Here is a 19,897-nt window from a genome sequence, read left to right as displayed (position 1 = left end):
CAATAACTAAGACGCCTTGCAGTATGCTGGAATAAAGGGCTTCAGACAAGTCAAATATATGAAAATCTTCAAACAGCTTTTCAATATGTTAAAGGCCTAAAGAACTCAGATAGTGGGTCTGTAATATTCCGCATGATTTGTTTACTTTACCTACTTTCATAGTAACAGTTTTTAAATATATCAGACACCAAGAACGTCAATTGAAGAGTTCCTAGAGTGAAATATCTTATTTTGTGCCCCAAAAAGTTAAGCAATTTCAGTCCACTGTATTCTTTTTTCATTACTGTATAGTTTGACTAGTTTTATTGTGTGAATAATAGTCCGAGATGGGCTGTTTGGCTGAAGAATGAAATCCAAATTATGCATGACATGTTTATGACATAAAAACAACAGTATATTCTTTTGAGAAATATCTAAGGTCAACATATAAGTTACACCGATATAGCATTATACGTTTCGCTAAACGGAACATTTGCTTATTAATAAGTAAATGAACCCATTAAGACAGAAATACTTCTGACGATTGGTGTAGGAAATATTATAGGACCCTATTTAACATATTGTCTAGTTCAATATATGACCCTAAAATTAACATTTTGTGATATAGGCAAAAGAAGTTTTTATTTAGATGTAGGTCAAAGGTCAATATATAAGTCAGTTTGACCAACTTTGGTACACCAACTTACATAGGATACGTTTTACTCAAGTATGACGTCGCTAAAGCGGCTTTTGATACATGATAGAGCCGAGAGAAGGACAGATTTCGTTTAACATATTTAACTCTCAGTACTCTCAGTACTTTGATATTGGGTAAGAAATAAAGGGGGTAGCCGTACAAAAGTGCAAAAAAGTCGGCATACCCAGTGATTCATCGACACAATATTTTCTTGAGTCAATAAATGATATATGAAGATATTTTTGATTGCTGAAATTTTAGGGTACTCGGGGTTTGCCATTGTTATCTAAGGAATTATTAAAAACTAATGAAATGAAATTCCTCTATTTTCATGAAAAATTAAGAGCAAAACTGGAAATTGCAAGAAAACCCCAACAGATCTAATGACGTATTGTATATCGTTAAAAAGATAATACGAAATGCTATGTTATTACACCAAAATAATTTATCTCTTTGTTTTGTATGTCTTAATATGATGCATTAAAGGCGCACAAGTAGGAATCGGACGTAAAACTTACAAAAGGTGGCGCTGTAGTCGCATGATTAATCTATTCATGGAATAAGTACTAGTCCGATACGTATTATGTGCCTATTGATGTATTTGCATCAAAAAATTAAAAATCGATCGTGGGCGGCCATGCAACACCTCCTTTACCACCTACACCAGGGATAACACAAAAATTAGATCTACTGCTAAAAATAATTACAGCTTCCAACCACAAGCTGTACATACTGAAAGAAAGATTAGAGCCTGTATCTACTAAAAGTATATTAAAGCTACTATCCGTAAGCCTGTATAAACTGAAATCCAGATTACAGCTACTATCCACAAGCTTTTATATACTGTAAGCCAGATTAATATGTTACTGGCCGTAAGATTGTATATACTGTTAGCCAGATAACAGCTACTATTCGCTAGTCTGTATCGACTACAAACCAGATTACAGCTAATGTCCGTAAATCTGTGTATACTGTAAGCCAGGTTACAGCTACTATCTGCAAGCTTGTACATGTGTATACTGTAAGCCAGATTACAGTTTCAAGATATTGTGTATGCTCACATCATGCATTGTCTACAATGAAAACCTCAATCATTTACAGGAACCTTGACGAGGCTCGGTGACAAAAACATACCAATCTGACGCCTGCTTGATTTAGCAATATAGTTCGTAGTTCGTTTAAAGGTGTTTGATACTTGTATTCTATTCATAATAGATATATATTTTTACAACTAAATCGTTGTCAATTTATTAAAGATTTTTGAGATTTTACTCATTTTGAAATGAAAATGATTTGATTTCCATCCATACACTTGCATCTAGACTGGCCATCAGTCTCTAGAAAAAGCAAATGGCTTGATGATTTTGTCTCTATCACATTTCTGCCTAAATTTTAAATAACAGGGAGATAATCTAGTAAAGAACTCTGCCAAGAAAGTCTTATCAGCAACTTCGGGTCTGTTGGCCAGTCTAACTTTCATCGTCTGCATACAGAAAAATATCATTTGCTGAAACAACTGTGATTTGGCAGGAAATCGTGGGAGTCAGCCAGTTCCGGTCGGTTGCTATGGACAACCGACTAAACCATAACAAAGGAAGAAATAAAGCAGATACAAAAATAAATACAACACAATCCGTTTCAAATATTCTAAATACAATATATTTCATATTCAATGATCATTTTTCTATTTATGAATATTATAATTTAGTTAATTATTGCACTGACGTAAATCCAGTCTTTCCGTGAATTCTTTCGCTCTGATTTCAGGTATTAATACGCGAGAGCCAATGTTGGAAATTAACATCAATTTGATCCTTACTGTAGTGACAATGTTAATATTTAACAGCGTTTACGTTTTACTTTCACAAAGAATCAGAATGACATGTGCAGTTCGAGTCATACAATCTTAAACCGATTCGGTACACTAGTCGGAATCAGTCTTAAATAGGTGAATTAAATATTCGGGGATGGGGGCATATTAAGCACAAGCGTAGACATAATCTAACCAAAGGTAATTGATATGAAGTTTATTGATTCGCATTTATATATACATTTGACGCTGACATTCTTGTAGTTTGTGCAGTTTTTCTTAATGTTTGCTATATAAGCTTCTTAGATTCGTTTCGTAAAATCTCGTATTAAATGTACGTACATTAAATTAGGATATATTCAAATCGAAACCAATATTTATGTACACGATATTTATGTGCATTTCAGTATTTCGCTGCAATGTTCCCGACATAAAACACACCTTTAAAAGGTCAACAAGAAGCACTCTCAACATTAAAATATGTGTCTCGTGCGTAAATTTCAACATGCGTAAATCATGAATAGCCACACATGTGTTCAAGTTCCCAGAATCTCATTAACACCCTTTTGTCTTTTTTTATTGAGCCCACAATTTCTTAATTGTTCGATGCTGATGTGATCCATCGATGATAACTTCACCATTTGCATTTTACCTCTTATTGGTACATAAATGCTATAAATGCTTGCATTTATTTGAAGTTTCCTTTCATTGTAAAAATCAAAACGATAAGATAATACCATAGGTATTCTACAATAATCATTAACACAAAGGTATTAAAGTGCATGCACAAATACAACTACAGTCACGGGACAATATAAGTAACTTTATGACATTACTTTATTTATGACATCATTTCCTTCTTTGTATTTAACAACAAAAACGTTTTATATAGAAATAAAACACTTTTTCTCAAAAAGTATATATCAAATAATTATACAAATATTACAAGACTAAAAAAATAAACAACTAATTATAAAAATATCAGCTACTGATACATGTAGCTTGTGCTGTATGTTATATAAGTATGCCTAATTTGATTGAATTTACCTAGGAATGCTGTTTCACAGCATCAATAAAAACTCTCAGACAGTTTCTCTTTCCCACAGGATGTTTGTGGCCAAATCCTTTGATACTTCGGGCAAAGTGAGCTAATGAAAACAGTTTAGCCCGCATACCACCGTTTATATCTCCTCTCTAACACAACTTACCGTACATTGACTGTTATTCGTCTCCTGTCAGCGTTCGTCGAACGGCCGTTCGTCAGGCAGCGTCCGTTGGTACAAGGATGGTGTAATTTCCGAAGCGGATAGCACAAACGCGCAGATATACCGACTGGTTTCAATAATTTATATAATATATTTTAAAATCATTTTTAAACCAAGATATGTTTATCGGTTGCAATAAAATCAACGAAGAATAAATTTTGCTGTAAATAAAGATGTCAAGAATACTCTTTTTTTAATGCTTGTGTCACAATAACAACGTATTGCATAAACCGGTGGTCCACTCAACGTCAGAATCAACAATCACCGCTGGTATATCAAACAGAACAAACCTGACTATCCGGTTGCCAGACATTTCAACTTGCCCATCCATAGTTGGAAAGACATGCAGGTGATTGCAATTGAGCACTGTTCCTACTGGACACAAACCAAGCGTCGATCGAGAGAGAGATTCTGGATTACCTATCTACAGACCCGCTATCCCAAAGGCATTAACGAACGTTAAATATACAAATTGACATCAATTGATCACTTGCTTTTCAATTAATTATCCCTATTTCCAGCATTTTCCCGTTCTGTTCTCCGCGTATTTGATCCTTTACATATGCTGCCCAGCAAAAGGCGATTAAATTTGGAACTTTGCTTCTTTGCCAACACACCGAGGATATAGGCGACTAAATTTGCATCCTATACCAATGAGCACTATAAATCTATTTCGCCACACATTTGACGTCACACGTGGCACGCTTTCCAGTCATCGCTCATATTAAATTTTAGCGTTCTGCCGAACAGCATGGATACACTTTTGTAGATCCGGCCTTCGGCTGCCACTTGCCGAAGGGTTAATTGCGTTCCACTGTGCTGCTATATAGTTTAATATTTGTCTACTTTGTCCCGCATTACTGTTCGTATCCTATTATGTAATCGTGTTCGTTTTGTATGTCTTGATAAAGGGGCAGATCGCCTCGAAAATTTGACAATTTTGTTTTGTCCACACGGTTGGAATTACTTCCTTGTCCCATATTTATTATTTAAAGTAATTCGTATCCAACAGATTTACGTTTGATTGGATCCCGTGTCATCTGGAAAATCCTGTTGATATTACTTCTTTGACCCATGTGATATTCATATGTATCATATGCATGTTTTTCACGTGTAAACATGAATCATGTGATTCTTATGTGTGAAATGAATGACATAGAAATCGCATGATAATCACATGTGAATTAAGAAATTGCATGCGTAATTCAAGCGTGTGAAAAATCATATGACTTACGCATAAGATTCATGTGAAAATCATATGAAAATTGCCACGCATCATTTACATGCGTGGCACTTATGCTTGAATACAACAGGTGAAATGACACGTGATGTATGTTGCCATTTTATATTTCATTGATCGCATAATAAACGGCAAACACAGCAATATTTATTATTTTAACAAAACGCAATTAGGTGCGAAAAGAGAATTAATTATTATTTCATACATCATGAACTGACTCTTCCCCTACCAGGGTTGATACTTCATATTTCGATATTAAGTTTTGGATTTTGAAAACGGTCACCTTCATCGAAATGCGCCACCTCTCTTTGTCGTTTTCTGAAAATAAAGTTACAAGGATAATGGCATTAATTTTTTCAATTGCTCCGCCGTAAAACAATGCGATAAAAAATATTGTTGTTCGTTCGTTTCTCTGTAGATGTGTGCCTCGGCGACTATACAAACTCTTCAGAGATGTGTGTCAAGTTCTTTTCGAATATGGTTGACATGACTTGGTATGAGGCGGACGTTTTCTGTATCAGTGAAGGAGGAAGGCTCGTGGTTATGGACACAATGGACAAGTATAACTTCATTGTGAATCAACTCAGTCTGATAGGTAGGTGATAATCTAGATACATGAGTTTCTTCTATCGCAGTTTATGACGAGATCATTTTTTCTCAGATTTACAAATTTCCCTAATCAGGGGGATCTTTTCTCTCTTAAAGGTTGTGTGAATCAGCTAATCTGTTTGTTCAGCCAATTCAAATAGACGTTACGATCACGACTGAATTACTGCATGTATTGTGGATAAGTGGAAATTAACTTTTAACCAGAGACTCGATTGTAAAATCTAAATAGTATTGCGTAATAAAATAATTCCAAATGAAAGTAAGTGTTGCTACTATCACTAAATGACATTTCAGATGAGACGAACTGGTGGGTCGGTGCTCGTAAAGTAAGTGGTGTGTGGACCTGGAGTACTGGTGAGCCTCTAAGCATTGACCTGTATGTTCATAACAATCGACTTAATGCTTTTTGTCTCGGATTCTACTTTACCACACTGGATGTCGAGACTGTTACATAAAAGAAAAACCCATATGCGAAAAATGAACTCATCGACCATTTCACGTTAAAATGCAATATAGAAGTTCACCAATCGACGATATTGCTTCAATAACCAGTATCAGGTGCTCTTGCTGGTGTCTGCATTTAACTTTTCACCGTTTTGGTTAAAACATTAAAAGTAAATACCATATATGAAATATTAAAGGTATGTATTATCATATGTATTATTTTCGAGTCTGTTTCAAAAGTGATAAAAGAAGGCTTAGATCCTGACTAGAGTAAAGTTAAATGGTTTTTAAATTGATACCCCAGCTATATATCAGTCAGTATATGGGAACGATGATTATTCTGAAGATTGTACAGTATAAACCTGTCTCTATTTTGCTCGTTATATTAGTTATAATGCTTTAGTATTTTTTAGACAAAACAAAATGTATATCATTGTCCCAAAGAAATTTCAAGCATATTTCTTTTATCTGAATTTTGTGTAACTCGGAGAAGCAGCAGACAATACATCATGTATTTCTTTTTATATACTTTTCACAGTCATAAAACATACAATGTGTGATAAAGGGTGATTATGTATGATAGGTCAGATCCATAAAAGCACAAATATAGTGGTAAATGTAACATGAAATATCACACGTTTTTCCTGTGACAAAATCAGAAACAGACCACACAACTTTATTATTTTTTATAGTAACTTTGGGGTATAATCATCACTTACCGTGCGTTCCATTTGCGGATTCGTACCACTTGTACTAAAGTGATATGGCACCGCCAAATGAAACGCGTTTTGATTTTACCATGATGGCGACACTCATGTGAAAAGTATTTTCGATGTTAACAATAGAATGGATATAAAAGTAATACCTGAACATTTTTGGCATACACATAAATAAATCATTCATGTAATTTTATTCGGTATGTATACTCTTTGATGTGTTTTCAACAAAGAAAACATTCCGGTGTCAAATGAAATTCTCGGGTCCGCCATTTTGGATAAAAGTGGTTCGCTTCTGAAAACGAACCACTTGTACCGGTACAGTTCTGCTGGTAAGGCGCGTTCCATTTGAGATACAGCATATTTATATCGATACAACTGGTATCTGCAAATGGAACGAACGGTATATGTTTCTCTATTTACTCATTATCATCGATGTACAATATTCTTGTTCCTCGTCAGATATATTTAAATTTCTTCAACACTGACGGAATATTATCATTAGACATTCTTTGAGCAATGATTGACGGACAGTAATCTAATGCATGTCTATTTAACATCTATGATCGAAATAGACAACTTAAACTCGATCACAAAAATGTTCTTTTACAACTGTGTCGTTTTAATGTTTTTGGGTAGATATATGCATATGAAATACATGTAGATATATGTTTAGTCTTATTTCTCGAACGTGTAGGAGCTTATAAAATTTGTATATCTTGACTATATTTGTATATGACTATATTCTTCCTTTAAACATATACATGTATTAGTATTAATTTACAAGTGTCGAATATTCTCAGTTTAATGGGAATAAACAGATAATGTTAAGAATCAAATTACTCGATTGTCATGAAATCTTATTTTATTTAGTACGAGATATATATCCACTTGATCGCAGTAGAGATGACAACGCATGAGCTAGGCTTTATCCGCAGATGAGCAGTGGTTCGGTCAATCACTGTTGACTTGCGACTTTGAAAGCTCATAAAGATGACCCTTTGTTTACGCCTGTAGAATTGCAATTCAGGGATTTGTTCCATTATCATTCAGACATCTCTTATGTATCAACATTTTAAGAGTGTGTACTTGGTTTTTGCTTGATCTCTTAAAGAGTGAATAACGGAAATAACGTGAATTTAAACAGCCATTTTCCATTTCAAAATGACGGCTATTTAAAAATTGATATAAGAATAAAATTATTTTTGTATCAAACACTACAAAGTATAAATAGTCTCATTCTATTTGCAGATATGTATTTGCTTAAAGTCAACCTAGCCAAGCCAATAAGATTATTATATACAGATATAGCGCCAAAGTTGGCGGCCATCTTGAGATACAAATTGATGGTCCTTCTACATGAGGTTTAAAACTACCTGAATGTACTTAAGCGTCAATAATATGCGTGTAGCCGTCCATTGTTTTGGTCTCGCTGGCATAAAACGTAAGGTATGGGTAGCAGAAGGTAGTTTTTGGCGGCCATCTTGAAAACCAATATGGCGGCCGCCAGGCCTTCATTGTTTTAGGTCGATTTTTTTCCTGAAACCTTATGCCTAAAGAGGCCATATACGAAGTTTCACGTTTTCTTGCCTAATGAACAGTGTCAGACAGATTCCGTCTATGCAGTAGAGATAAGAGCAGCAGTGAAGAAGCCGTTTAAACCACTGCAGGTATCCGAACTCGTGCGGAAAGTCTGTGATTATTTACCACAAAGGATTACTCTACAGGTGTCAGAGTCCGAAGATCGCTACAAGAAGATGTTTCGACAGCTGATCGCTCCAACGAAGTATAGACAGATGGTGATAGAGCGTGCGCATGAGTCGATAATGTCTGGCTATCTCGCCGCAAAGAGAACTTCAAGCAGGAGTCTGGCGGAGTTCTTTTGGCTTATGATCCAAGCGGACGTTACGCGTTTCTGCCGTTCATGTGATATTTGCTAACGCACGTTTCCAATGGCAAGAGTGCCGAAATCCCCACTGGGAAGTATGTCACTGATATATAGACTCCTTTCAAGAGGATCGCTGTGGATTTAGTGGGACCCATTAAACCAGCAAAGGAGCGTGGTAATAGGTTCATCTTAACTGTGGTTGTGGACTACGCTACAAGGTAATCAGAGGTTGTGGCACTGAAAGGGAATGAGACGGAAATAGTTGCTGAGGCGCTAATTGCAATTTTCAGTCGTGTTGGTGTACCAGAAGAGATGTTGACATACTAAGGGGCTCAATTCACATCTGGATTGAAAAAGGAAGTTAGCAGGTTATTGACAATTCGCCAGCTGGCCTCTACCCCTTACATTTCACAATGCAACGGCCTTGTGGATAGCTTCAATGGTACATCGAAACAGATGCTTAGAAAGATGGCAGCGGAAAACCGAAGGATTGGGACCGTTATCTAAACGCGCTGTTATTTGCATACAGAGAGGTTCCTCAAGAAAGTCTTAGATTCTCGCCTTTTGGGCTGTTCTACTGCAGAGTTGTCCGCGGCCCTATGAAGATTCTTAGAGAACTGCTCACTAAGGAACTACGAAATGAAGACATCAAGATAATTTATCAGTATGTGATGGACCTTCGTGAGCGGCTATGGATAACTTAAAGGAGACGGGTTCAGAAGAGGAATTTCATTAGGAGGATGGACGAAATTCAGAGAATTAAAATCCAGAGACAAAGTAATCGCCTCTTACCAACGTAAACAAAGAAGCTGTTGATGCCATGGCGTGGCCCTTACGAGGTGGTGGAAAAGGTTGGAACCTACGGTTACCAGGTGAACAGGGAATGGAAAGTCAAAACCCCGCACATTAATCTTTTGAAGAAATGCACTGAAACAGAAAAAGCAGTGACACAAATTGACGGAGGGATTTTACGTGTTTCGTGACCAGTGTGGTAACTGAGGAAGGAGAGTCTCAAACAGAAATGTTTTTTTTCTAGTACAGTGGAAGTACTTCCAGGCGACAGAGAGATGGAGCATGTTGAACATGTGTCCAGTGATTTGTAAGGATTTGTAGGGGTCAGACGAGGGTGTTGAAAGATTTTGAATACATACAAGATTGTGTTGATGGACCTGCTGGGAAGGACTTACCTTGCACAACATGAGATTAACACAACGAATGAGATTCCAGTTTTTGTGAAACTCTATCCACTACCTCATACCACCAAAGAGGTTACCAAAGAAGAAGTAAATAGGATGAATGAGATGGAGGTGTTAGAACAATTGGCAATTTTCACCATACTCGGCTGCTGTGGTCATGGTAAAGAAGAAAGACGGACGGAACAAATCGTTTTTGCATCGACTTCAAGAGATATGATCGTGTCACAATATTTGATGCTGAACGGATGCCCAACACAGATGACATTTTCTCGTGGATAGCTGTAGCCATTTTTTTTCAAACTTGACCTTAGCAAAAGTTATTGCCATTATAGTAAGCAAAGTCCATGACAGCCTTTTCAACACTTCATGACCTGTTTCAGTTCAAGGTGATGGCGATTGGCCTTGTGAACGCGCCAGCGAAGTTCAGTAGATTAATGAGAAACTCCTGAAAGGAGACAACTTTATAGATGACATATTGATCTTCACAGACACGTGAGAGAAACATATGCAGGTGCTCAAGGATTTGTTCGCAAGACTTCGAGAGGCAGTGTTGACAGCGAGATCAGCTAAATGTGCAATCGGATTTTCTAGTCTATCGTGTCTGGGACATATTGTAGAACATGCTGCTAGAGGAATTTAAGGGGAAGGCTGTCGCAGACGCACAGCGTTCACATACGAAGAAGCAAGTGAGGTCATTTTTAGTATTGGCCGGGTTTTACCGACGATTTATTCCCAATTCTGCTGCAGTCTCTATGTCAATGACGGACATGACGAAGAAAGGTAGGCCGAACAAGGTGATTTGGACCGATCTTTATGACAGAGCATTTTCGACGCTCAAGAGTATATTGACGGTCAGACCTGTTCTAAGATTCGTGGTGGCCTAGTGGTTAAGATGTCTCTACATATAACCACAAGCCCTCCACCTCTGGGATGCGGGTTCGAATCCCATGTGGGGCAGTTGCCAGGTACCGACCGCTGGTCGATGGTTTTTCTCCGGGTACTCCGGCTTTCCTCCACCAACAAACCTTGCACGTCCTTACATGACCCTGGCTGTTAATAGGACGTTAAACTAATAAAACCAAACTAAAACCAAATCTAAGATTACCAAATTTGGAACAAAAGTATATTCTTCGACGCATCAGACACTGGTCTAGGAGCTGTTCTGTTGCAGTTAGAGGATGGAAAAAAGATGCCGATTGCCTATGCTAGCAGAAACCTTCTTCCGTGGCAGAAGAACTCCGTTTATAGAGAAGGAGTGTTTGGCAAAAGTTTGAACCATATATCTATGATCAGGAATTTATTCTCTGATCGAAAACTGCAAACTCAATACTTATGCGTTGGGTGCTACTCCTGCAGCAATATTGACCGAAGACTCATGCCATCAAGGGATCTGACAACGTTGCGGCAGACTACTTGAGTAGGCTATAGGACCTACATGCATCATGATTATTCAGAAAGTGAATCACTTCCTTCGGAAGCCCGGGGATGTGTAACAGAAGCATGAATAGTTTGAATTGTATATGGATTTATTATATATATAATTTATATAGGATTATGTATTCGAGTTTGTGTGAAAACTGAAAATGATAATTATCAATAAATCACTTGTAGCTTCATATGATCGGAGTTGGAAGCCTACGAAACCATCACCCATTACCAAGCTATAGATAACCCAGCATCATCCCAAGCAACTTGACCGACCAGGAATATGTATATCCTCCATCTGGGTCAAGGTCAGCGATAGTGCGCTATGGTGGTCTTGCAGCGAAGGTTGTTTGTGAACAACATAACTTCTATACCTATCGTGTCTTGGACACGTGTGAATAGAGTAAGCTACTACTCTCTTTGCTCTAGATTGTGCTACAAGGATGGTATATTAACTCTAGATTGAGTTGTATACCTTTACGGTCATACTGCCGAGACTCTGAATTGAGTGTTTTGTCAATAGTAATTTGTAAGCTATTTGTCTTATTTATGTAACTCTGTATGAGGCTACAATATCAGCACATTTTAAGGAAACTGTTTGAATGTGTGCGTGTTAGCGAGGGTGTGTGACTATTTTGTATAAGTTCATATATGACGTTCTTTCCATTTGTAAATAAATTAGTATTGACCGCTGGTCGTTGGTATTTCTCCGGTTATCCGACTTTCCTCCAAAAACAAACCTGGCACATCCCTAAATGACCTTGGCTGTTAATAAGACGTTAAGCTATTAAAACCCAAGCCATTATTTAGCAGACTTATTAACAAACATGGCTTTAGCAGTAGAATCGTCGGGTTGAAATTATGGTTTATGTAATCACATTGATGCACAATCTTTGAACATTATGTGTGCCGTTTCGATGACTCGCACGTTGCGTACACTCTCGCCTGCATCAGGCAAATTCACAGACAAGTACACAAAGGTGTTGACGTATACGAGTTGTCTTCAAATTTAAAGTCGGGCATCGATGCTTTATATTTCTGCTGAAAAATGGGCCTAAATTGCTTAAATTTGCTACTCTTTTTCTAATACATGGTAATATGTTAGAGATATGTTTATAGAGAATTATCAAGAAAAATCACAACAGCAGCTGACCTCCTACATGAACACAATCGATGCCAGTAAAAGCGCCAATTTCACTTGTGAAGAAGAAAACAATGGCACTATACCTTTCCTTGATATCATTTAAACGGAGATAACGATACTGTAAAGGTATAAGTATACAAAAATTGACAGACTAAAAACTAAAACTTGGCAATGGCTATTACTAACATCCTATATACATTAGCTTAATTAATGTGACACATTAGTCACAAACAGCATGGCAAACCTGAAGAACGAAATAACATATCTAAGGCATTAAAAACTGTGAACAGGCCTTAGAATTACAAAAATAGTGTCAAGACCAAACGAAAACCCAGAGTAGTAAGAATTAAAACGAATCGGGCATGAAAACACGCTATCGGTTTTTGGAAAGTAGACAGAGTAGTAGACAGAGAGAGAAATTCTCGTAGATAAAGGAATCCATCTTGATAATTGACTATAGTATTCTGCTCTCAATATCGATAAATATTCCGTTTATATATACCATAAAATAAGATAATATCCCTACAAACGGATACACATGTGTTGCGAACGGTCAAAAAAATGTTCTAAATTCTAGTGAATTAAATATATATCAAATATATATATTATTTCTTCTCATCGACTTGAGAAACAAGTTATAACAACTAATGTACATCCTTCTCGGGATTGCCCGGATGTAAGCGCGCGAGGGGTCCTCAGTGTGGGAGGAAACCGAGTACCCGGAGAAACATCCAACGTGATCGGGCTCGGTGACCCCTAACCAATTCACATCCGTGCCGGGGTTCGCAAAGTTGTGTCCTCTTCCATTACGTAATAAGCAACCAATCAAAAAGCTCGTATCATTGTTGTATGGATGAAAAAATGGCAGCGCCCTATGAAACAAGTGTGTTGTTTGCAACAGATTCAAAATACCAAAGATGAACATGTGTGTGTGTCATTTGTTTATTAATAAGTTCGGACACCCAGTTTTTGTGTTTCATGCAGAAGTTCTGCAATGTCCAATTTTGTAACGAGATCGCAGTATATCTTTTAATTCTTTAATTTGTGAAACATAAACCACGCACGTACTTTTTAATCTGTTTGGAGAGCAACGTCTCCAAGACGTTCAGCTGGTTTAGCTGGTATATATAACATCTAATTGATTAAATAGATAGTAATAAAACTTCGTTAGGAGTTGATGTTGACAGGCATGACATGCCTGATGCCTCATCATACAAATGTAGGTCACTATACTATCGCTTCAGTTCAGTTTTGTTGACATCTCAAAGCTGCGTTTTCATTGGTCGCCTGAACCTAGCCGCATCCAATCAAAATCTGAAAGCAAAAACACCTGTTTTGAAGCGAGATATGCCAAGGGTAGTAGGAAGAGAATCGGACTTAATACCCTTGGCTAGCGAAGTTGCCTATATACATAATCTGCAAGTTATACTGTTGAATTTAAATCGGATCACTTTCAAGTCTAGCTTGGTAAACTATAAACGGTTTTTAGAATGATCTGTCACCTTTTTAAAATCTAATACTAAAGTTGCATTCAATATGCATGGTATTGTTTCTCAAACAACGCCCAATGGGGAAAATAGAATAGAAATCATCTATTCATATGTCATCTCGATTGTCATTACATAACGATCAAATTGCCCACTTAAGTCTGATATGGTGCAGATAATCCTACAAATATATAGAGATATAGTGTTAAAGTTATTGCGTTAAAAACATTACTATTTTCTATATTGAGTTTCCTCGCTTGACAACAATCGTTACATCGGGTGCATGACTCCCGGATATACATAATCAAACGACGCAAAAACAAAGGCGGTGATTAAACATATTATTCAGACACTGGATTGAGGTCATGAGCAATAATGTCAGTGATCCTATCGATCACAATACATTGGAAGTACAAGGGGAAAATAAGATTACACATTTATGTTTTAATATATATTAATGAGTAAGTTTATATTAATGCTTTAGTCAAGCTCCCCTGATCATAAGATAATCTTAACATTTCCATAACGGAAAGACTTCCATGACCCCGTTTTCAGTGTGTAAGAACATCTACTTATTAGTACTATATAAATGTATATAGTTGTGTATATTTTCGGGGAGAGAGAATAAATCGAATCGTGAATCACTGATACTAATTTTTGGCGCATTGTCAACTTCTACGAGTAATTTGCCATACAAGCCATTAGTCTGGTCATATCTATCCATTTTGTTTGAGGAAGAAATTGCTTGAAAGGCACCGACCCATGGCACAATTTATTAATTAAATAGATAAATTCTGGTTATTGATAAATAAAAAGGCAATACGAATTATGATAAGAAAATAATTCATAAGAAAAATACAATAAACTGTGGTAACGCTATCGACGAAGCGTAAACAATTATTTTGATTAGGACAATGATTTCCTTTTTATTTGGCATTGATATAACTAAATATCTATAACAGTTAATGAAATGTTTCGCATCTGGCGAATGCGCAATCATTTGTGGAGACTATACACGTCCATGTACCGCAAGGCAGGATGTACGTGAAATTCACAGTGATAGTCTCCATTGCCCTTGTGAAAGGTAAGATATTAAAATTTATATTTTAAAAGTAAAACCCTATTCAAAATGATTTTTATTTATGTTTCAAAAGAGCTAAAACTGGAATAACCACCATCCGTGAGTCAGATACCTTCACACCTTATCATAGCCAAGGTAGCAGAATTGCGGTGGGAATGTGAAGATCACATCAAATTAGACAAGAAACATTCTAAACAGATTAAAAGGAATATAAAAAATACAACTTGCCAACTATGGTGATACAATGGTTAACAGGGCGCTCAGTCCAACTCATTAAACGTCATTAAATTATAGTAGAGTAATGAAAGAGTGTTCAGAGAGAAAATATGGGATAAAAAAATTCTTCATAACGTACATTGATCTTTAATTGATAACTATATACAGTGTAGTTTTGTTTTAATCTATTTTTATTAACTATGATTTTTTTCCTGTTACCCTCCTTGATGTCGCAATCAATCATAATACTATAGAAATTATCCCAGTCAATTTGGTACCTTATTTGCGACTTTTAATCCACAAAACAAAATAAGTAGATGGTAGGTTTTTTCTTGTATTTGGCCCAAATTCAACACAGCAGTCATCAAAATATATCTATCACAAAGGCATTTCAATTTGAAATCATTATGCGCACTTTTGCGCATGTATCAGTAGTATCATATTGTAGCAACGCCACGGTTGAACAACCGACGGTAATTCAAGGGTTTGGAGCATAGAAAGTAGTTTTACATGAAAACAGACATAAATCCTCATTTTGGCCTCAATACAATATACAGGAGTCAGATGCTTCATATGTTATGGCCGGGTGAAGTATACAGTATTCTAAATGTAGAAGCGTTCTTTTTATGTATTCTTTAAAAAAAACGAACGCTAACGAAATCATAGACCGAAGCTAATATTTGGTTGAAAAGTAATAAATAAAGATTAATTCTCTCGGTATCTCAGAGATCTCAAAACTCTTGCATATATTGTATAGAATTGGCTTTAAAGTTTTAAGATCCTTAAGATCCAAACTAGTGTTACAAGAAAGATTAACAGAAATGAGAAACCAGCAGCTAAATTTACAATACAATTTAATTATATATACAATATTATTCAGAGATGGTTTACAATATCTAAAGTAATTGGTGGTAGTACAAGAGTAATACGCGAATTTAAAATGTTACTTATCTGTATGTGAATGTCCTGGTATAATCCTTAATCCTTCAAGGTACCAAATTAACACATACTAAATAACTACATGTATTTAGTGTCATACATAACACTAGCGTTTGCTATAACATGTTTCATAACCAAACAGAAATTGAATTCAGCTACAATATGTATATGCCCAATAATTTTTAGTATTGTTCTCTGCAATATTTCGAATCACACGTGATTGTTTATTGTATTAACACCAGAATTTTTACGAGTATTAAGTTGAGCAGCTGCGAACTATTTTCAACTCAAAAAATACCAAAATTATCTCTATTCTAATACTTGATTAATAAAAAATGAAAATGTGAATTTTCACCCTTTGATCTTTGACCTCCGAAATTACAATGAATATGTTCACACCACATTTCCTCTGCCATGAAAACCTCGATCTCCATTTATAGGACCCTTGACGAGTTTTGGTGACTTAAGTCTTCTGCTTTATTATGCAGTATAGTTCGCGTGAAGTTATTTGATACCTTTATACTATTTATAAAAAAAAACTATCGAATTTTACAACTACATCCTGGAAGAATTTTTTCTCCGTTTAAAATGTAAATGGTTTGATTTCCATCGTCTGTATAAAGCAAAATATTATTTGATTTTGCGGGAAATAGTTGGCGCCAGTTGGTTCAGGTGTGTTGCCATGGAAAACAGTGGATGATCGATAAAACGGATATACACAGATAAATTTAACATTTCAATCGATTTTGAATCGATATTGAATATATATTCTAAAAATACTTTCATAGTTTTCGTGAATTCTCACAACGACGTAAACCCATTATGTTCGTGACCTTTTTGCGTCTGATGAATGTATTAGTACCCCAGAGACGAACTGCTAATGGTGCAAGTTATCATATTAAGATATTGTGTTGTGGCAATGTAAATATAAAAACTTATATAAAATATGTATGAAGACAAAAACAGATCAATTATAATGTTAATTAATTCAAAACATATTCTTAGTCAGTAGTAAATATTTCATGTTAACGCTATATATTACAATCCACAGCTTTAACGTGTTCCTTCCACACAGAATCAGGATGCATTCTCTGGCAAAACACTCATTTTTCCTGAGGCTGTGTTGAATGGCTACCCAAGCAATACAGCCTCATGACGTCACAGCGTAAACAAAATTTCTATTTTCTATGTAAAACTTAAACATTTTTTTTCAGAAACCAGGGTGGGCTTTCTTTAAAATATACAAACAAGGGGATTAGCGTTGAAAATATCACACAATTTTCATGTCTGGAGATTTTTTTCCGAATTCATTTCAAAATGTCGGATAATCATAGCAATAAAATTGCAATAAAACGTCTAATGAGACAAGATACTCTATCAAATATGGATATGAGGGATAGAAATATTCTTCCTTCGGGATTTTGTGACCCTCGGGTAGAACACACCTATCCTTCATATCCACATATGAAAGAGTTTTATAGTATATATCAAGTGTATTGATTCGCTTTATATTTTAATTTTTTCATTAAAATTCTTCACAATGCTTTTTATTGTAATTTTGTATTTTAATCTTTGCTACAAACTGCTTCGATTTGAAAACTCTTGAAATCTTGTATTTTATGAACACTAGTATGAGATCCTATATTTATGTACATTAAGGCAGAATAAATTAAAATCGAAGCGAATATGTATGTGCATTTCAGCATTTCTCTTCAGTGATCCCAACATAAAGAACACCTTTAAAAAGTCCACAAGAAATACTCTTAACATTAAAATTGGAAACGCCGAACCGATTTCTGACTTTAGATCTAAGATAGACTGTGTAAAAACCTGTGGCCAGAAATCGTGGTGTAACGCCATCAGTTGGGAGTCAGAAACCAAAATTTGTCATGGATTTACTCGTACTCTCGAATACCTGGAAATGCCTCCTCTTCTAACAGCACAGTTCTACACAAGTGACAAAGGTAGGTACATGTATACACTAATATTGGTCAGACAAAAACCTATCACTCCTCTCTTTGTGCTCCTTCTTAGCGCTCAGCATACCGGGAGTGGGACGACTGGTGTGCCCGTTTTCAATATATAATGTGACCGTGTGGGTTGTGTTGCGTGTGTAATCGGTGGCATGCTAAAAGGGCAAGAGTTCCGCTACACAGCACAAGTATATCGCAAAACACACACCACGAACTTCATATCCGCTACACACCGCATACATAGGACGTTAATTTAGTCAGACAAACAATCATTCTTATCATGTTCCAGAAATATGCAAAACCCAAATTATTGCAGCAAGTGTATACCGCACTTTATAAGATTTTCACCAGACTGTTTTACGATCCATAGTGGGTTTTTTTCAATATTGTCTATTTGTAACAAGTATGGTCAATTTCCGATCGAGGCCACGCATAGCTCTTCCCCGATCTAAAATGCACAATAGGTTAAATATCACGTGCCGTAATATGGGTCGCCCACGTCCAAAATAGAGTGCCATGGCATATTTCAGGGTACTTTTTGTAGTGACACAACGATTGCAATTCATCTTTTACGAGATACGGAAACTGCGTATTTTGCAATTATCGACCTGTATTCAGTTGCATACAGTGAGTTATCAACCTGAGTGCGTGATGTATCCTGAGGCCGGAGGCTGACGGTTATATCATTTTCGAGGGTTGATGACCCACAGTATCCACCTGAAAATAGGTCGATAACTGTTTTATTTTATGAAATTAAAGGATATTAGCCCGGCTCTTCAAACAGACTTTACTACATTAAACAGGATGATACATGCAAAAGATTTTTATGTTTTTTTGTTGTTTGTTTTTTAAGTAGTTTATCTATTACAAGTAGTATATGCTAAATATCAAAATGCATCTTGTTATTTTTTTTAATTTGGTAGAACCGGAATATTTTATCGCTGAAGTTGAAGTTTAAAGTTTGAAGTTGATCACCGGTGATCGCAGTGAACTTGCTGCATTCCGCTATAAATGTTGTCGACTATAATAATAACGCCACAATAGATTATCTCGACGTCATTGAATTAGGAAAATTCCGTTACGCTATATTTGATTACGAGTCGACGTCAAAAGTGGTTATGACGTCACATCTAGAAGGTGTTTCCCTCAATCTATTTTTGACACAGGTTACTGGACTCGTGTGAGGTATCTGGTAACCTCGCGTGCTTTTCGCTGCCAATTTCGGGGTTTATATCGCAGTTGATGAATACTTATGAGAAATATTTCGTCCAATCAAAATACAGCAAAATTACCGGTCATATAATAATGTTTATTATATTTTTTTGTCATTCTCTTATCATGTTTATTTATAAATATTTACATTTTCGTTTTCACTTTCCTATATAACCTTACTAACCGGGTAATCGTTTACACTTGCGTAAACGCAGAGGGGCTGCTGCGCAAGAACACAAACTAAAACACTGGCTTCCGCCCTTATGTGAATGCGCATCCGGTTAGGCTAAAATATATGCCATTACAAGGGTTCGATATCAACATCAGTATGAATGCAATGGGAAGCATTGTGTTAATATTAAAAAAATAAAAAATGAAAACATATGGAATAAATGGATTAAAAACGATAAAGTTATTGTGGAACTATATTTTATTTACTCCCGGAACTTGACACATGTTCCCGCCAAATTGGAGCCAGCTGTTTCGCGATTCCATCAATTACTCAGCTGTTTCATCAATCGTTTAAAACGTTGAAAAAACGAAGGTTTATTTCACCGGAACACTAAATTTAAATGA

At 36.1% G+C, this 19,897-nt stretch overlaps 1 protein-coding gene across 1 annotated transcript in view; it reads left to right on the top strand.

The window, feature by feature from the left end:
* The window catches only part of LOC138322407 (C-type lectin domain family 1 member A-like), a 38,974-nt gene that overhangs the window by 10,317 nt on the left and 8,760 nt on the right, over positions 1-19,897 (top strand). The window lies entirely within an intron of this gene.

Source organism: Argopecten irradians, chromosome 4 (genome assembly GCF_041381155.1).
Source record: "Argopecten irradians isolate NY chromosome 4, Ai_NY, whole genome shotgun sequence".
Classification (NCBI taxonomy): Eukaryota; Metazoa; Mollusca; class Bivalvia; order Pectinida; family Pectinidae; genus Argopecten; species Argopecten irradians.
This window is presented reverse-complemented; position numbering and strand designations above follow the sequence as displayed.